The 18931-nt window shown below is 40.6% G+C and overlaps 1 protein-coding gene across 1 annotated transcript in view; it reads right to left on the bottom strand.

Annotated features, from left to right (window-relative positions):
* LOC104955441 (ephrin type-A receptor 7-like) overlaps window positions 1-18931 on the bottom strand; it is a 337623-nt gene that overhangs the window by 118426 nt on the left and 200266 nt on the right. The gene's annotated exons all lie outside the window — the stretch shown is intronic.

The following is an 18931-nucleotide window of genomic DNA, read 5'->3' as shown; positions in this document are numbered from 1 at the left end:
ATGCATTCCAGCACATGGAATCTTAAAGACAAAGCATTTCATCGGCTGATTCCCCCCCCCTCTTTAAATGGAGATTGAACACAAAGACCCATAGTGAATTCACGCACACACACATCTGTGTACAGCCGGCCTGCCCATTCAGTATTTTTGCCCTCCCAGGAGAAATCAGCGTTATTATTATCAATGTCTAGGCCATGGATGTATACTAAAAGAAAGTTAAGCAGGCCCCAACAGATTTTAAATGTAAGCTGATGTGAAGAAAATAAACTCAATGTGTGTGAATGTGAGATAGTGGTCACATTACAATCATGTCAGAATAATGCAGGTCTTTAAACTAACTTTGTGTGCGTGTGTCTTTGTGGTCAGCCCTGATCGACAGAGGCAGAAGAGGATATTTTTTCTGCACAATTCATATGAAATCTTCAAAATAAACATGGTGTTGGGGTAACTTACACATCTACATTTTTCAATCATTGAGATATGTTTTTTGCATGCAAGTGTGTTGCCAAAATGCATAAGAAAGCATCAAAATAGCACAGTTCCGGGTAGCCTAGATGTTCATGTTGTTACAACGATATCCCTCTGCTGGGACGAAACTGAACCAACATATTGGCAATGCCCCGGAGAATTGCGTTTTTATTTCTTAAATGCAAAGTTATCTCTTTAACTATGTGGTTTTCAGGTCAGTGAAATTCAAGACGCACATTCTGTATGTTACGTATAGATTGGGAGATATGCTTGTAATTAATCACCAACATCAATAAAATCATGTGCCCGTGACACCTATTATTTTTACCGTGGGACTGCCCTCTCTAATCAAATGCCCCCCCATGGATTTAGGCAAGGCAAGTTTATTTATATAGCGCCTTATAACACAAGGCAATTCAAAGTGCTTTACAAAAATGAAAGACATTAAGAGCATTAAGAAATAGGTCTTCTGCCGGATCACAGTAATAGAGTTATCAGAGGCGTCACTTACACTGGAAGTAAAGTTCCTCGTCGCCCTCTTGAGAAGCCTTGCTGTAGCCGCATTGTCTGTGAAAGGAAACAAAGAAAGCCGTCAGACAGTGTGTTATCCCCGTTGGCAGACACAAACAAATACAAGCATCAGACCCTGTTTATCTTGCATCGTAAAGGATCATATGGGATGTGCAAGAACTGTGAGGTGAGAGAAAGCGTTGACGTTGGAGATGGAAAGGATTCAGAGACGCATTCAGAGAGACCCCTGATGCGACGGCACTGATGAGCAGCAGAGGGATCTGAGGCTGAATAAGTGGAAATCCTGCCTGATTTGACTGAGCGAGTCACAGATACACACCGATAGGCCGCGAATAGATACTCTATTGTTGTTTCACTCCGATGGTCTTTTTGAGGAAAAGATGAAAAGACACTCGCGCGGGCCACATTGCTTTATACACATATGTGCACACACTGTTCTCTCTCATCCTCTGTCCCCACATGGGGTCCTGAGAGGAAAGAGCTCTATGATCTGACTGCTGATGGCTTTTCAGCTTAGAGGACAACTTGGCTCTCACAAGCACGCACACACAATCCATAAAAACACACACGGATACTGTAAGTGAGAGATTAACAAGTGATGAACAGACATTCTGGATGGCCATGCTTACTTTGGATTAGAGTGAGGGATGAAAAACAAGACGAGGGGGATCAAGCCAAGGAATAGAAGAAAAAGTGTTTTGGTATATCAGAGGTTCATCTCTCAAACAATGTGCTCCAATATGTTATGTGTACAACCCAGACAATGAAAATACAACGTCAAAAACACTTTGGGACTGGTCTTCCAGCATCTGAGGAACTCTTTGCAACCTTGAGTTTAAATGGTGTGGCGTGTATGACGTGTGTTTATATCTGAAAGCATCAAGTAAGCAAGTGGATCTGAATCATAATTTGTCGGGCTGCTCACCGTGTTTCAGGGATTATAGACAAAGGTGTCTGTACACAGTGAGTGTAAATAGACATGGATGTGTGTGTGTGTGTGTGTGTGTGTGTGAGAGAGGCATAATATCTGCTCAGGGTGCCATGCTTTGATGCAAATGTCAGAACACATCAGCACTTCACACAAAAAACCGCCGCACAGCTGCCATGAAGTTCACAGAGAGCCTGTAGAGCGGATGTGTGCGTCTTCATGTGCACGTTAGTACGTATATACATGTGTACGCGCGGAGGCTCGCGTGCTAGTTTTTGTTTTGTGGTGCTTTTGCATGCGAGTGTTTGTATGGGGAGATGCGTTAGAGGCGGAGGCCGACACTTCCCTCAGCCTGTGCAGCGGCAGGGTCTGAGACAAGGTCAGGACCCTGTCTGTCAAAACACACCAGCAGACACATGCAGCACAGACCCTCAGGGCAGGAGATACCAGACAGGGGAGGGGAGACAAGAATGGATAGATAAGGGAGCACAGCGCAATGGGAGCGAGGGGGGGAGAGATGAGGACCGAGGGCATGGCGGTACCAGGAGAAACAAGATGCAAGAGACCTGAGGCGAGGGGGAAAGGGAGGTAAGGGAGCAAACAGTTAGCATGACAAGAGGGTGAGGGCAAAGCAGGGGATAAATCATTGAGGAAAAAGAGCGAGGAAGTCAGGAGGCAGAGGAAGTGACAGGAAAATAGGAGGTTACGGATAAGAGGGTAATTGGGCAGAAGGATATGCAAGGACGGAGAAATAGTTGAAGAGGCTCACAGAATAGCCCATAGAGTAGAGGAAGAGGCATAGAGAGCAAGAAAGGATATAAGTGAGGAGTGCAGTCGAAAAAAAGGGTTCTTGAGATAGGGAGCAAGGCAGTGGTGGAAAACTGCAGCTAGGACATACAGCAGGATGTAGTGGCAGAACGACAATCGAGCAAAACAGCAGAAGTGCAGAAATAAAAGATTTAAGTGGACAAGTCAAGTTATATGAGGGACGTGAGGAGACAAGGAGGCATTAAAAAGGGAATAAGGAAGAAATAAATAATTGGCAGGGCTGCATGGGGGCAAAGTCGCATGACTTGATTTCATTTCCATTATGTTTTTTGAAATGTCACAGATGTGACAAAAATGAAATGGCAGATGCAAAGTAGTTCTTTTTGGAGGGCCTCTTATTTTTGGATATGTATTCAACGGTAACAATCTCCATCACATTTTCCAGTTCATTTCGTACTGTGGTAGAGCACAGAACTGCGGATATATATGGAATTGGGCCAAAAAGCGTGGAAACAAAGGGAGGAAAAGGAAGGAACGTATTGTCACACTCGTGGTAAGAGGAAAAGCTTGAGAAAGAAGAACAGGAAGCGTAGAGTAAGGGAAGAGACGGCTGGAAACTGGGAGGAAATGAAAAGAGGAGAAAAAAGGTGGGGGTGGGGGGTAGGGAAGAGGGGGATGCAGGCATGCCAGTGTACCTGGGCATCAGCTGTGTGAAGGGAGGAAGAGGAGAGAGAAGAGGAGGAGGAGGAAGAGTGGAGAAGGAGGTCGAAAGCAGCACCACGCTAGCAGGAGTTACATTGGAGGAGCTCGAGCAGACGCTGCTGGGAAAAAAACAAGGGGGGGGGCAGGGGGGGGATGCCGATGTCAGTTCTGGCTCTTTTCATTACTTTGAAAAAATCGTCAGTCAACACAACTTTGGAGTGATGAAAAGATTCCTCTCTCCTAAATAGAATCATAGGAATAGGATTGATGCTGCCAAGAAAAACATGCTAAAATGATTAAATAAATATACATGAAAAACTATGACACACATTATTTTGAAAATATTGCCTTGTGTTTATTTAATCCTACGCTAAACAGGTTCCAACTTTTAGCTTTTGACTACAAATATTCACCAATTTTTATTTTTAAATTTCAGACTTCTGAGGCACCAGATGGCAGAAAGGAAAGTTTGGGTGCCAACACACTGAAGATTCTTTCCAAACTCTGTCACTGTCAGATTAGCCTCATCAAATGTTAATTTTGGCACAAAATGTCATCTTAGATTTAGTCGTGGTCCTTTGGTGAGAATTTTTAATTAAAACTGCATTTAATTTGAACGCATAGTGCCTAATAATGGAAAGGAAATATATAGCCTAGTATTTTTACTAGCTGTCTACATAGCAATGCAAAACTTAAAGGGTAATGCAAGACATCTTCTATATTTTTGTAAGCGCCAAAAATTCAAATAAAAAGTTGTCGTAATGATTCGGGCCGACAGAATTAGCACTAGCCTTTTCTACTTATACAATATGCATTTTAATGGGTTTCTCTGCTTTCCAGCTGTGGTTTTCAAGAAAGAACATTAAATCAGAAGAAAGGAGTGTAAATTAGGCCTATTCATTGCCTGCTCTTTCAATTCCATACCTTCTCTAAAATTAAGTGCGGTTATGGAAATAATATGAATAATAGGTGAGACAGCAGGAATAGAATCCTAGATGACAGGCGGAATACAGCAGGGAGGAATTAGGACAGAAAAAATATATCTAGGGCAAAGAAATAAAAAGAAATGGGGGAATTTAGTTTAATCCATGACTTCAAAGCGGCAGCAACATTGTGTTTTGTTTCATTGTTGGGAGATGCTCCTTGAAAATCAGGATTACTGTGAAACCTACGGAAGCCTTTTCTTCCATTTTCTCGCACAAAAGCTAAAGACGTCTTAGGTTTGTCTTAAGAAATAAATAACCAGATCCTTAATTTCAAATAAAGTAAGGATTTATTCATTTGCCACTTATGAATATTAAATGGCGGCCCATTTCCAATACTGATGCAGAGCCCTTTGGAATGACAGGTTTAGCATTTAAATGGAGGACGTCTGTGTCTGCTGATGGAAGGGGGGGGGTCTGTGTGAATCACAAGAGCACTGATCTGTACGAGACACGGAGGAAACTACACCACAGCGCTCGGGACCTTTTCTCTTGGCCGTCCATCTCTCCCCCGTCTGATTTTTTCCCCTTTCGCATCCCACTTTGTGTCGCCAAGAGTCAACGGCCCTATGAAATGACCCTCTGCTTTACTTCCTGCTTCTATCCTTCCCCCTTGACTGAACGCACACTCAATCAGAAGAGAGAGAGAGAGAGAGAGAGAGAGAGAGAGAGAGACACACACATACACACACAAACACACTCCAGAGATGCCAGTGAAGGGAAAACAATCCCCACCACTGACCAGTGGAGCCTGGGCTTCCTGGAGAATGTTTGGGCAATGCCCTGGAACTCTGCCTCTATCAAAGTCGGTCAGGCACCAATGGTGTGTGTGTGTGTGTGTGTGTGTGTGTGTGTGTGTGTGTGTGTGTGTGTGTGTGTGTGTGTGTGTGTGTGTGTGTGTGTGTGTGTGTGTGTGTGTGTGTGTGGGGGGGGGTGGGTGTGTGTGTGTGTGTAAGAGATGGTATGAAGTGTCAAGATAAGGTATCAAAGAAAGGAAAATACAAAGTCCTCATTCCTTTTTGTCCAATCATAACTTTCCTCAGTTTCTATTCCCCACAGTGTTCTACTTGAGAGTTCTGAATAACATTTTGACTCTCACTGAAGACCCTGGCAGCGAGGGAAGTCCAGGACACACTGACCATGAAAGCCACATCAGAAGTGCAATGGCATGGCACTTCAACCAGGCAAATAATAGTATGAAGTATTATACAGAATATCCAATTATTTTTGGAAAGCCGCACTGGATGTTTTGTGTGTTAAAACACTTGAATTCTGATCTGAAGAGCAAATCTTGCAAACAATGGGTTAACAGCAATGTTTGAATAAAATATTGACAATACGGAGATTTTTGCATTGTAAATGTAGACATTTCTATACCCCCAATAATATTCCAATGCCAAAGTAAAAAATATACCTAACAAGCTAAGAGGTCAGTATCTCCAGTTGAGGAAGCATTTAAAAAAAAATGGCTGCTGGTACTTCTTTGAGTCATACTGTAGATTGGCAGAAATACTGCAACATAGGATAGTGGTGTGTAATTCTGTACATCACATACTGTCCCTCAGAGAACAAGCGGCATATTAAAGCTAGTGTGTTGGACTACGTTGAGGCAGACCCAACCTGCCACTGACATGTCTTGCCATAAAACAGCAGATTTGCTATTTCAATCTGCATATTAACGTGTTCCGTTTCTTAAACAGTGACACACCTGAAAGACTTGTCACAGGTATTGATTGACATTCTCAGTAGCCATTAGCGCTAAGTGTGTGTTACGCCCTCTACGCCAAATGTCAAACAGGCATTCGTAGCACTGTTGTCGAGGATTTATCGTTACCAGCATTTCCCTAACAGCCAGCAGATTTTACCGTCACATCGGACAGTGATGATGACAACCATGAAGAAATTGTTTTTGAGACCACTGACTATTCTTCAAGCCGGCATTTTTCTGAGGAAGTGTGTTTTAATAAAATCTCCAATGCATTCCTTAAGTGAGTGCTGTCGCCTGTGTCCTTCATGTGTGTACCGTGGGACTCATTAGCATGTGTGAGCGGGCAGATCGATGTAACCGAGACCCCTCCAGCTGTGGCCGGGGGTTGGCTGTCTTTGCAAACAAGAGAACATGGTAATTGAGGCATCAAGCCATTCCCTCTCTGTCTCTATGCAAAACACGACGAGCAAGTTAATGGTCCAGCGGCGATGAACAATGGAGACCACTTTCAATGAATGCAGTGATGCAAATAAAAGGGGAAAAAAAGATAAGTTTTATTATTCATTACTAGGCCATGCACAAGGGAACGACGCTGCTTCCCTCAAAGAAACAATGCAATAAAATACTTATATGTGTGTGGTATGCATTTCTTTTTGCACATTCTGTGCTTTTCCACCGCAGTCTTTCACATGGATGCAGGTGTGTAGGCTACATCGATTGCGACATATTTCTCGATAGATGTTTGACAGAGAGCGTTTTTACGGTGCTTCTGGTAGTGAATATAACGCATTTTTACACCTGGTTGACTCCATCATTGGTCTGTATGTGTCTATGTCAAGGTCTGATGGTTTCTATATCACAGAGGTACCACGGAAAAAGGTCTACTTTATCCGGATGAAAGATGGCAGCGATATTGATCAGTGTGTGTAGAAAACGGAACACACAGAAAGCACACACACAATGCAAACAAATGCTTTCACAATGCAGCCCAAAATGAAACGAAAAAAAGGTTTCTAGACATGTTTGTTACTGTGTGGGAGTAGATGTGTGCTCCCTGTGTGTGCTTGCATGTGTGATGGAGTGTACACTATCAATTCTGTGAGTGTGCTATCTGCGTGGGTGTGTGTGAGCAGGGCTGGCAGAATATAGAATTGGACGGGAGTCAAAGAGCAAAGTGTTTGCAACAGCAAGGAGAAATGCACTCTCTTTATCTGCGAAACTGAATAAAACATGCAAGTGTATGTCAGGATTTACTCAGTGCGGTAAACAAGACAATAAAACATGCATTAATGTGCCTGAGATTCAAAGAAATAGCAGCATTGAATTGAGACGTTAAGTATCCTGCCTCATGCTGTCTGTTGTTTGTAGTTATGTTTCTTTTAAGGTCTGTTGTTGTTAACGTTTTATTGTTTGTTACTTACTGTTTTTATGGTCTTTTTATACTTTTGTATTCTTGTAAAGCACTTTGTGGTTTTGTTTTATATGTGATGCTATACTAGTTTAAACGTCCTTTCTTACTTCCAGTCTAATAGACTAATAAACCTCAAACACCAATTCATTAATGTGAAACCTAATGCTAAAACTGAGATAAACTACATTTAATATTTAATGTTTGTCTGTAGTATTGTACCGGACCATTACCTGACTGCAGGATGACCCCCAGAAGCAAACTTTTAAAGTAGTTCAACATTACATTACATTACATGTCACTTGTTCGACGCTTTTATCCAAAGCGACTTCCATACTCAATACTGTGGGCAATCCCCACAGGAGCAATTTGGGGTGAAGTGTCTTGCCCAGGGACACAACGACATGCTGACTGCAGTGGGGTTTGAACCACTGCACCACACACCTCACAACAACATGGGTTAGATGATAAGGAAGATTTACTCTAGCACTGTACAATGTTGAGGTACTTTACTTGTGTATTCCCATGTTATGCTACTTTGTACTTCTACTCCACTACAATTACGAGGCAAATTGTGTACTTTTAATCCACTCCATTTATTTAGTACCTCTAGTTACTTTACAGATTTGGATTAATGATGTGAAATATATTCAACTCTTGAATCAGACGTTAGTTGCACCTGGAGTAAATTCACAAGCTACCCTGCAGTATACAAACTCATTACAACTAGCTGCACCTTTACCAGCTCTGAGAACACTTTAATGATCAATCATTATAATCAAAACATATAATACATATTATTCTGAAATGGACCAATCTGCATAATGAGTACTTTTGATACTTTAAGTATATTTTGATGCCAACACGTTTGTACTTTTACTTGTGTAACATTTTAAATGCAAGGCTTTTACTTTTTACACTCTGTTACTTCTACAAAAGAACAATATCTGAATACTTCCTCCACCACTGGTTAAATGTTGTAACTAATGCTACTACCAGAGAAGAATCCAATATGTTGTAGCTATTTCACTTTCATACAGTAAGTTCTGGCCTGGTAGGTTCAAAAGCACACTCTTACAAACCATCAATCAGAATTGTAGACGAAAAGCCTATATTAATTGGGAATGTGTAGCAATGTTCTCTAGTGATCTCATTTCTTAATATCTACTCAAACTAAAGTGTACTAAGCATCCACTTTAAATAAGAAATAAAGCTTCTTACAGTGCTTGCTGCAGTCTGAAAGCTCTTTTCCTTCAGCCACATTTAAAGAATCTTGATGTAATTAAACTGAGCTGTATGTTGTCAGTCAGTCATTTTGACTACAGGATGTCCAACTATTTGCTTCAACTCAATGCTTTCTTTAGATGTCTCTATGTTTCGTAATAGTCTTATCAAGACATAGTGAAACAATGACTTTGGACTGTCCACTCTAATTATAAAAAGCACAACAGAGTTTCTGAAAGGCAAACTACTGTCAGAGTAAACGGTGTGTCAGCGGTTATGTAAGTGACACCGCTTTAACCTCTCTCTTGTCTTCTTTGCTGTTTCACAATTCCCAATTCTCTATGTGAAAACTAATTAGATAGCAAAGAACTATGAAGTACCGGCCAAGAAAATGATCAAAGAAGGTTTTGACCCTGCCAGCATTTCCCCCTCGACGCAGACTGCACCATTATACGGCTGATTTCTTTATGTAGCATATTAAACAAAGTGGTTATCATGTCATTTCAGCTATTCTCCCGCCATTGCTGCACACTCCTCTCACAAAGAAACTTCCTCTGTCGCTGGATGACTGTAATCTGGATTATAATGGAGTATCGTGTGACAGTTGCCTTAATATGCGATTGAGGCTTTGAGTCTTTGTACACATGTGCGTGTGAATGTATGTTTGTGTACAGTAGCATGCTCGGGGTATTCAAATCATATGGAGCCTATAGTGGATAATACATGTTTAGCATCTGTGTGTACATTCATACCTCTTCCAGATGAGCAGACCGACCCCCATGGAGAGCAGCATGATGAGGGCGGCCACGGACACCACCACGATAATCACCACTGGATTCTGTTCGCTGGACGCCAGTGCCACTAGAGATAGTAAGAAAACACACTGATTACACACGTGAACAATAACACGAAGCTTAACTGGAATGGGTGTGTAGCTAGAACATTAACAGGAGATGAGATTAAATAATAAAGCCATGACCTACAACGCCCAATCTATTTCATAGGCAGTTGATGATAGTGGATTGCAAACTGCTTTTCAGTATTTTTCAAAGCTATGACTTCACCCCCCCTAACCCTAATACCAAACTTGAACCTCTTATTGTATTTTACACTGTTTGAAAAGCATTTACAAACAAACTGCTTCACTAAAAGCCCTAAAAGGAGCATAGATAATATGCGCCATCTGTTTCAGTCCTGCTGTTTCAATAATATTACAATATTTTCATTCTCTGATGAAGTTTGGAAAGTTTTCCAGCTGTATTATAATTGTAGATTTTCACATTTCCATGTTTTTAATAATCAATTTGAGGACTTCTTGTCCATGTTGGTTTAAAAGTTTTAAAAAGTTTCCAAGTGCAAAGCCAATCCCACTAGACACAATGATTGTATTATTTATTCATTCAAATTCAGTTTGTTGTTGACCTAGTAATCGCTTGTATAATTCTTAAATACAGCAATGTCATCTGCTGTTTCCAAAATGGACAGATCTGCCATTCTTACTATCCTGGAACGCAGCCCAGCATGCAGTAGCCGGTAATAAAACACACATTTGAACACCTGAATGCAAACGCTCACAGAATAACATCTCCCCCTCAGTATTGTAGCATTGTACCTGCCAGTCTTTATTGTTTGGTTACAATATTTAACATTGACTAGTAAAAGTCACGTTCATGTGATCCTAAGTTTATATCTAGTGCGCTGTTGCTTCCTTGTGGTTGTCAGGTCACTCATTTGACTCTTGATCCAGCCCGAGGCGAATAAAGCAAACTGAATATGCACGGTCCAAATAAAAGGAGCCCTGCAGCTAGGAGCCCTGACCCTGTAGCAAAACTAAGAAGTGCAAGACCCTGTTCGCTTGAAAACAAATAAATTATCTTTAAGAGCTGGTCTTTGGCCAACTGTTGAAGATAGTGGTTGTGCAGGGCAGCTCTCGGGTGAGTTACGCTGTGAATGTTCAACAAATCCCCGTTCCTGGGTAAATAAAAGGTGAAATAATTTATGAGAAGCAATAGGGATAAAACCCACATCGACACACACACCCTGAGGTGACCTGGGACACGGTATCTACTCGCACAAAGAAGAATCATTTCACAGCTTACTGGTAAATCGTGCGTGTTCACTCATAATCTCAGACATTCTCCGTCTCTGCTTATCTCTCACTCTAGTCTTATTGTGTGGGCTGGACAGGTGCCTTCACAACCCCCCCCCCCATCCCAATCTGCCTGGTGGTGCTGAGACGAGGGGGTGCAGAAAGTGAGGAGGCGTAAAACGGGCTACTCACACTCGCCAAGTGTCTGCAGCTCCAGGGGGGCGCTGTACGCTCCGTAGTCGATGGGCGCCGGAGAGGAGGAGGACGACGATGAGGAAGATGAGGAAGAAGTTGCGGAGGACGAAGAGGCGGAGGATGACAGAGGGGAGGAGGACAGGGATGAGGAGGGGGCCGGCGTGGAGAACGGGCGGATGAGGAAGACATATGTGGTGCCGGGTTTGAGGTTGTTGACACTGATCCGTGTGGCGGCTGTCTTCACAGTAGAATAACTCTGATCCTTTTGTTCCTGCGGAGACACAAAGTGAAGTGAGAGACAGAGAAAAGCAAAGAAAACAGGGGGAAAAGGAGTGAGACGAGTAGGTGGAATCCATTTGTGAGATGCCTTGTTCATTTCCATGGCACAGTAACGCCTGGGGCCTTGCGAGACTGTTTTGTAACTAAATCAAGTGCCTTTGAACAGTTCAAAGTACCAGACAAAAGTTTTCAGACATTTAGCCATGCCAAGCTGAGAACTTCATTAACCGGCTTTAATAAAGAAGTGTGCGCTTTGAAAATAAGTGATGAGAAAAAACCCAGACATGAATAAAAACACTATTCCTTAGAGAGGCGCTGAGAACATAAATCAAAGATGGTGCTAATTTCTTTATCTCCGTTACAATGACTCACACTAGGTGACACTCTGGGGGCAGTGCGTAGGTGACACATTAACATCATTACTCCACTTGTTGTCCGATATGTTTGTTTCCAGCCTTCTTTCAACAAATAGTCCTTATTGTATCTCTGCACGCCGTGATTCTGCACGTCAACGAGATCCCTCTAATCAACATTGAGCCTCTGTTACAGCTTTGATGATAAATCTGATTTAATAGTCACGGTAAAATAAGAGAAAGGGAGTTTTCGAGTGGGCACAATGCTACTTACATTATCTTTATTGCCTTTTTATTTGAATGCGAGAGAGTAGCATTGCACAAAGAGGGTAGAACGAAGTGGAACTAACATCAGGGGGAATGAAATAAAGACAGATTAGCCGGAGAGAATGGCAGCTCATGTTTAATGTGGAGTGAGCTAATATAGTATGTGACACAGAGAAGAGGAACAAAGCAGAAAAGATAAGTGGTGGGAGGAAAACAACAGCAGAGTCAGCGATGACACTCAGAAATGTCAAATTATGAATAAACTATTATTTAATCCTTATGAGTCATCACAATTGTCGGCCATTATTGCTGTAAATGCAGTGTGTAATCCAGATAAAACACTTTTTTTTAAATAAGTTACAGTGTTATTGAATGTTTAACAGCTCTATGAGGCTCATCGCTTTCAAACCGCAAAAGGAGGAAGAAACAAAAAGGCTGTATACTGACTAAGCAAAGCCATATTTCATACTGTAATAGGATATTTGGTGCAGTGTACTGTAGTTGCATTGCCTTTTCATTTCATGGCCTGCCACCAATTTTCCTGTCTAACTCTTATTCTTCCTCTATCTTTCACCCTCTCGGTTTTTCTGCCTCCCTCAGAGGTATTTTCTTATGCATCAAGCTCCACAAAGCATCTTCTTTCATTTCTTTCCATCCCTGTGCTCTGACAAACATCTTTCCACCAAGTCATCTTCCCCTCATCTGTCCCTAATACGCTCTCTAACCTTTTCTCTCCCTCGGTTATCACACAGGCACCTCATTCTTTCCAAATCCTCTCCTGTTTTGTTATCTCTTTCCTCAAGTCTCTCCTCACCCATCCCTCCTCTAAATATTTCCCTCTTTTTTTCGAAATCTGTGGGAGTGAAGCAGTGAGAAACAGGGCTTTATTAAATATGGTGAAGCATAGAGAAGAGAGGGAGGTGAGAAAATGGGTGCGAGTGTAACACAGCCCAATACAAAGACCTGGAGTTGCCAATAAACGTGGCGTATGAAAATTGAGGAGTGTTAGCGTGACAGCTGTGGTTTACGTGCATGACAGATTTACTGTGAAGACTAAGGCTTGTCGACGGGGCGGCCACAATCTGACTAAGTGCTATGTTAAATGAGCCAGATAAGGCCGATGAAATTACAGTGTTTATCCATAAAAGCAAAAGAAAATGTGGCAGTAATATGGACTCAGGGTAATACATAATTGGCCCTTGAAATACATAATTTTTTACAACAACTCAGTAGTTAGAAATTAAAGAGAATAATTTGATCTTGTGGAAAGTGTTGTAAAGATATCTCATTTTCTCCATCCTCATTTCAACATGAATGTAGGTACATTAACAATAACTAAGCTTTCTGGCACACAAGCATGGTTCCCCAAAGCATATAAAAGATGAAGATGTTGGTGTTTGCTGTAGCCATGGATACCAACTGGAGTGATACTAGATTTGTGAGGTTGTTTTGGATATTAATAATAAAGAGATGTAAAACAAAGCTAATACTCATATATTGGCTTTTAATCACTGTTTTTAAAAGGACACGTTACATAAAGATAAACCTTAATGCTATTTAACAAAACAGAAGCCTTTGGTTGAAAGAAGCAAGCATTTCGGAGACAATGAGAAGTCTAATCAAAGGCGATGCATTATGGGAAATGTAGGATTTGGTGCATGACCCATACAGACAGGGTTTCTGAACTGCAGGTTCTTATTTCATAGTGATCCCTGTATGCACCGATACGGAAGAAAAATGGTTTACTGGATATCAAAGTTTTGGTTAGTTATTTAGCAGGACAGCAGTAGAAAAAAACTGAGATGCAACAGTTTATTTACCTTTTCGTAGTATTTGACCTCGTACTCGGTGCGGCTGCTGTTTGGGTAGGAGGGCTGCCTCCACACCAGGGTGAGGCCCTTCTGCTCGATCTTCTCCGCTCGCAGCTCGCTGATCAGAGAGGGTGCTACAAAGAGGTAAAAAAGAGGGAGAGAAAGAAGAAACATGAAGCCGGGGATTTTTGTCTCATTCAATATAAATACAATAGCTTGAAGAGTGTTCTCAGAAGCAGTCTTTACTCGCTTGTATTTCCAGTTTTTCTTGAAGGCAAAGGTCAAGAGAGGGATACAGTACAGTTCTGATGATTAGTCTTACAAGGAGGAATCGCCAGAAAGCAGGCATCGATATATATCTATACAGTGTGCCCTATGGTATTCATCTGAGGCGAGACAGCAAAAGAAAAAGAGAGCAAATATGGATTGAGGGCATAAGAGGACAGTTGGGGGAATCCAACATGATGTAAGGAGAGGGAGTTACAAAACATAAAGCAGAGAGGCACGATTATTTATTGAAAAGGAGCTGTGTCAGAGCAGACAGCTTTATCGCAATCCATGAATGGCGGACGTTTCTTTGTCTGAGTGTAGCCTACTCGTGGCATTGAACAGTGCTCGGTACATTGGGACTGACAATGGATCAATGCAGTTATGGATTGACTGACAAGACAGTATCGACACCAGACTAACGGATGGAGACATTCGCAATCCGGAGTCCCTGTTTCCTCCCCATGTCTCTCAATTAAACTTTTTCAGACTCAATCCAGGAGAGCCGCAGTGAAATTCATCCTGACAGATATTACATCTCTTATTGATCACAATAGAGGAACAAAATAGAAAAATGTATGATAAAGGACAAAGCTTTCCAAATGTAGACGCAGTGTGTAATGGTTCGCTAAGCAAACAATTTCATAACTGAGGAAAGCCCAGTTCTTTGTTTCTCTGTCAACATATGACAGGCGTTGCGTAGTTTGATAAAAGGCAAGCACCACCCACTCTTGCTTAAGTGCTAATTAGGCCATGTATAATGAAGTAGCAAAATGGGTTGTCACTCAAAAATACTAAGAAAATAAAGTGGTTCAGTTATTTTAGTCAAAAGGCCTTTGTTGGGGAGGAGCCCTTGGCCATTTAGGCTTTGGAAGGGTTACGTTTCCTGTCATTGCTTTGGTCTTGATGATAATTATTTCTGTTTTTGTACTTACTTTAACGCCTTTAAAAAAGGCAATGGCTGCAGGACTTTCTGCATCATTGAAGTCCATTTTCCATTTGAGGTTTTCATTGTTTTCATTCCATCCCTTTTCTTTCTCCTCTCTATCACCCAATCAGTCGACGGCTCATCTTTCTTGCTATTTCTCACTTCCTGCTCATCTCTTTCCTGACCTTTAACCATCAATTCATCTCTTTCTCCGGTGAAAACAGCCACACTAATGAATAAGTTCTGCCTGTCACTCAAAAGAACAAAACGATGTGTTCACACACACATTTAAACACACAGCATCTGCAGCTCCTTCAGTCCTTCTCTGGAACAGTAGGTTAAATTAGTCATTTTAGGCAGCAGATCAAAGACACACTCGATCCGCCTCTCACTGTCCATCTCCATCTGTCTGTTTTTGATGTCTAAAACACAGTTATTATCTATTATTCATGGTGACATTCTGAATGCGTGTGGCATTGCTTCTACCATTGTATTTAATATCCGTCCAATCAGGCTGAATGAAAAAGGAAGAACTGACTGAGTTTTTTTTTCTGGTGTAAAACTGCAAATTCAGAATAATTTAGTTTAGCCATATTATGTATAGGTTTTCCCTTTCCTGTAGTATATTATATTGGTTAATGTGTTTTTCAATGATCTCCAAAGGCTCACATCCCAAAGTTCCCTCCAGAGGGAGTTTCTCTCACACACTCCCCCCTGCTGAAACTCCTTGATTCGAATCCTATGTTTAATTCCGCCACATAGCGACATCACTAAGTAACAATCGTGCTTCTATTGGCTAGTGCTCCAACACATTGTACGTGATAGGCTTATAACAATCAGAACAGAGCCGGCCAGCTAACCAATAAGAGCAGACTTGGCTCTGGTTTCAGAGAGAGGGTGAAAAGAGGTGCTGCGAATAAGAACCTGAAAATGAGCATTATAGGGCCCTTTTAATAATTCAATATGACATTTTAGACAGTGAGCATTTAAAAATGATTATGTAATTTCTGTTCAGGCTCATTTTTATACTGATTTTGTAAATAACCTAAGAAAACATTAGCATTCTATATTGGCACAATATGCCTNACCGTGTGTATGCTGCGAGTAGTGAATCACCCGATGCTGTATGATCAGTCTCTGTTCATCTACCGGGATACAAACCGGAGGAGCCAGGCATGGAGGGAGGTGGCAGAGATAGTGGGTGAAACTGGTAGGTTTTCGCCTGTTTGGGGAGTTTATATCTATCTCTTATATATACGTCTGGGAGCCGAGACTATATAAAAAAAATAACGGAGTAACGCACCATGTAGTAACGGTAACTGAGTTACTGAATTTAAAAAATAACGCGTTAGAGTACTAGTTACTGCCAAAAATAACGGCGTTACTTTGCGTTAAAATTCTCTAAAGCAACTACTATGAGCTGCTCCGACCCTCGGTCTTGACGGACTCCAACTTGTGTTTTTTAATCAAACAAATAAATAAACACAAGGATAATTATGTGTTACTTTGTAACGCGTTAGTCCCAACACTGCCTGGGAGTGAGGATGTGCTGTCCTCAACAACCAAAGTCAGGAATTTAACTTTATATCTAGTCTACCTATTTCACTTTATAAGCCCCATTTATTCTCTGGGAGATCTTATTTGGCCTCAACTGCATCGCAACAGATTTATAGCTAACCAAACTTATCCGCAATATTATAAACAAATCTATCTTAATTATTTATGTTTGTAAAAATGTGTTAATTAATAAAAAAGTATTGCACTATAGTCCTCACTATGATGCTACAACATACATGTCCACATGTCCCCTTATTTAAGAAAACAGCCTCCAACAAGTGCCATGGTTTACGAATCAGGGGGGTAGAAAGTCTCTAAGTATTTGTATCATTGCAGTACATATCCACAATAACTTTTCTATAAATGACAGAAGGTCACCATTAACCATCTTCTCCCTTACTTGAGTAAAAGTACCAATACATTAATATTAAAAGTAAAAGTCCTACAATCATAATCTAATTTAAGTAAATGTACAGTCGTATCCTCAGCAAAATTTAGTTAAAGTACCACAAGTAGAAGAAGAAATTCTGCTGAAAAATTGCCTGCATTTGTGATATATTATTATATATTTTCATTTCACTGCTATTAACAAACAAAGATCTGATACGCAAATTATTGATATTTAGCCATTTTCTTTGAACCTTTTGTGATATATTCAATAATTCAACCTTCAACTGTTCTTCAAACAGTTATTGCCCTGGTTTAATCTTTAGAAATAGAAACACATTACAGTATGTCAAACGTTTATTACGTGTTTTATTGCAGAATCTTAATCTGAAAATAAACTAAAGCTTTAAAAAACTTTAAACCAATGTCACATGGAACATGGAACATCTGGATTAATAACAGGATGAATGAATGAAAATCAGTATGGCTACAGTTTAAAAACTGTCGTCAACAATATGAATGGTAGCTGCTGGAGCTTTCTAAATGGATTTTGTTGGGAAACAGCTGCTTTCCAACACATCCTGCCCCTGTATACTTCCAGAAATACCTCCAATTATTGATCAGGGCTTGGGTTTCTATGCACACTCCCTTCATCTTGTGCTTTATTTCCCTGTCCAATCCTCTGATATCCTGCTTCGCCTTATGTCTGACATCTTATAGTTTATTCATCTTCACTCATGATAGGGACACTTTCTCCTCATTGATCCATAGCGTTCAGAGGTGGAAACTTAATGTCAACAATGTGCATTGTCATGCTTTTGAGAAACTAAAGCCTTTACATTTTAAACATGCCTCAGAGTTAGAATTAGAATATCTAAGTATTTAGTAGGAAGATAACAGCAAATGAGAAGTCGATAGATTTTTATCATAATCATACAACAATGAGAGGAATGCACCCAAGTTTCATTACCATTAACTTTCCTCATATTTAAAAACAATTGTAAATATGTTTCAGCTGATTAGAGTTTATTTCCCAAAGACTCTCTTGTTAATTTAGGTTGAATAGTTATAAAGTGGTGCAGTGATGACGTACTTCTGTAAACGTACACGGCAGTTCGAATTGCAAGAGCTTCCTCTGTAAAAAGCAATTGGGCAGTTTACCAGCGGAGTGAAGAAAATACATGAACCTCACGGGAGTCACTCCTCAGTTTATACGGTGGTTTTTTTCAATTAATATATCATTTAGTTACAAATATGACATATCTGAACAACAAAGTGGTCAAAAATGGTCAAAAATAATTGTATTCATTTATATTTCGTTTTACATTTTAATTTATTTTCATTTCCATTCAGTCAGTCATTAAGTGCTATTAAAATGTTAATTTGCTACATATCCACACAAACAAAGAAAGTGTGCAATCCAATGAATTTCAATCTAACTGGGTTTTGATAAACAATCTATTTCTCTTCTCTCAATTATTTTATTTATATTGTGCACTCTAATCAATATTAATCAAACTATTGTTCGTTTATACATTTTAAGAATGGCGTTTATCTTTTTTGAGAATGAGTTCTTATTTTATTTTATTTATTTGGGTCTACAACAGATGATACAAATGTTTATGTCAGTAAACGTGTACTAACAGAGGCGGGGGTGTTTGTGAAAATAACGGGGACAGAGCTGACGAACAGCTGTGCGGAGTCATCACAAACGGACGTCGCTTCATGTGACGCTCCGGAGGAAAGGACGTCCCATTGCTCTTAAAACTCATTTCCCTGGGTCCTTCTCGGGTCAATTATTTTCATTTCCTCGCTCCTCGGTCCTCGCTGTCACTACCCGATCTGCAGCCCTGCCCGATCTGCAGTGCGCATGTGCGAGATGGTCCGCCATATTGGACAACTCCGGACGGCAACCCAAATAGGACCCTTGGCGTTTGGCAAAGCACAAAAAGAAAACTAAAAAAAGCGAGAGAGATGAGTTATTGTTATTACAACGTGACTTCACTATTATTTAACAACTCTTTTTATGGGGTTCTTTTATTTGGGGTTAAGTACATTGTCAGAATAAGTGAGAAATA

Source organism: Notothenia coriiceps, unplaced genomic scaffold, assembly GCF_000735185.1.
Source record: "Notothenia coriiceps isolate Sejong01 unplaced genomic scaffold, NC01 NC01_scaffold00024667, whole genome shotgun sequence".
NCBI lineage: Eukaryota > Metazoa > Chordata > Actinopteri > Perciformes > Nototheniidae > Notothenia > Notothenia coriiceps.
This window is presented reverse-complemented; position numbering and strand designations above follow the sequence as displayed.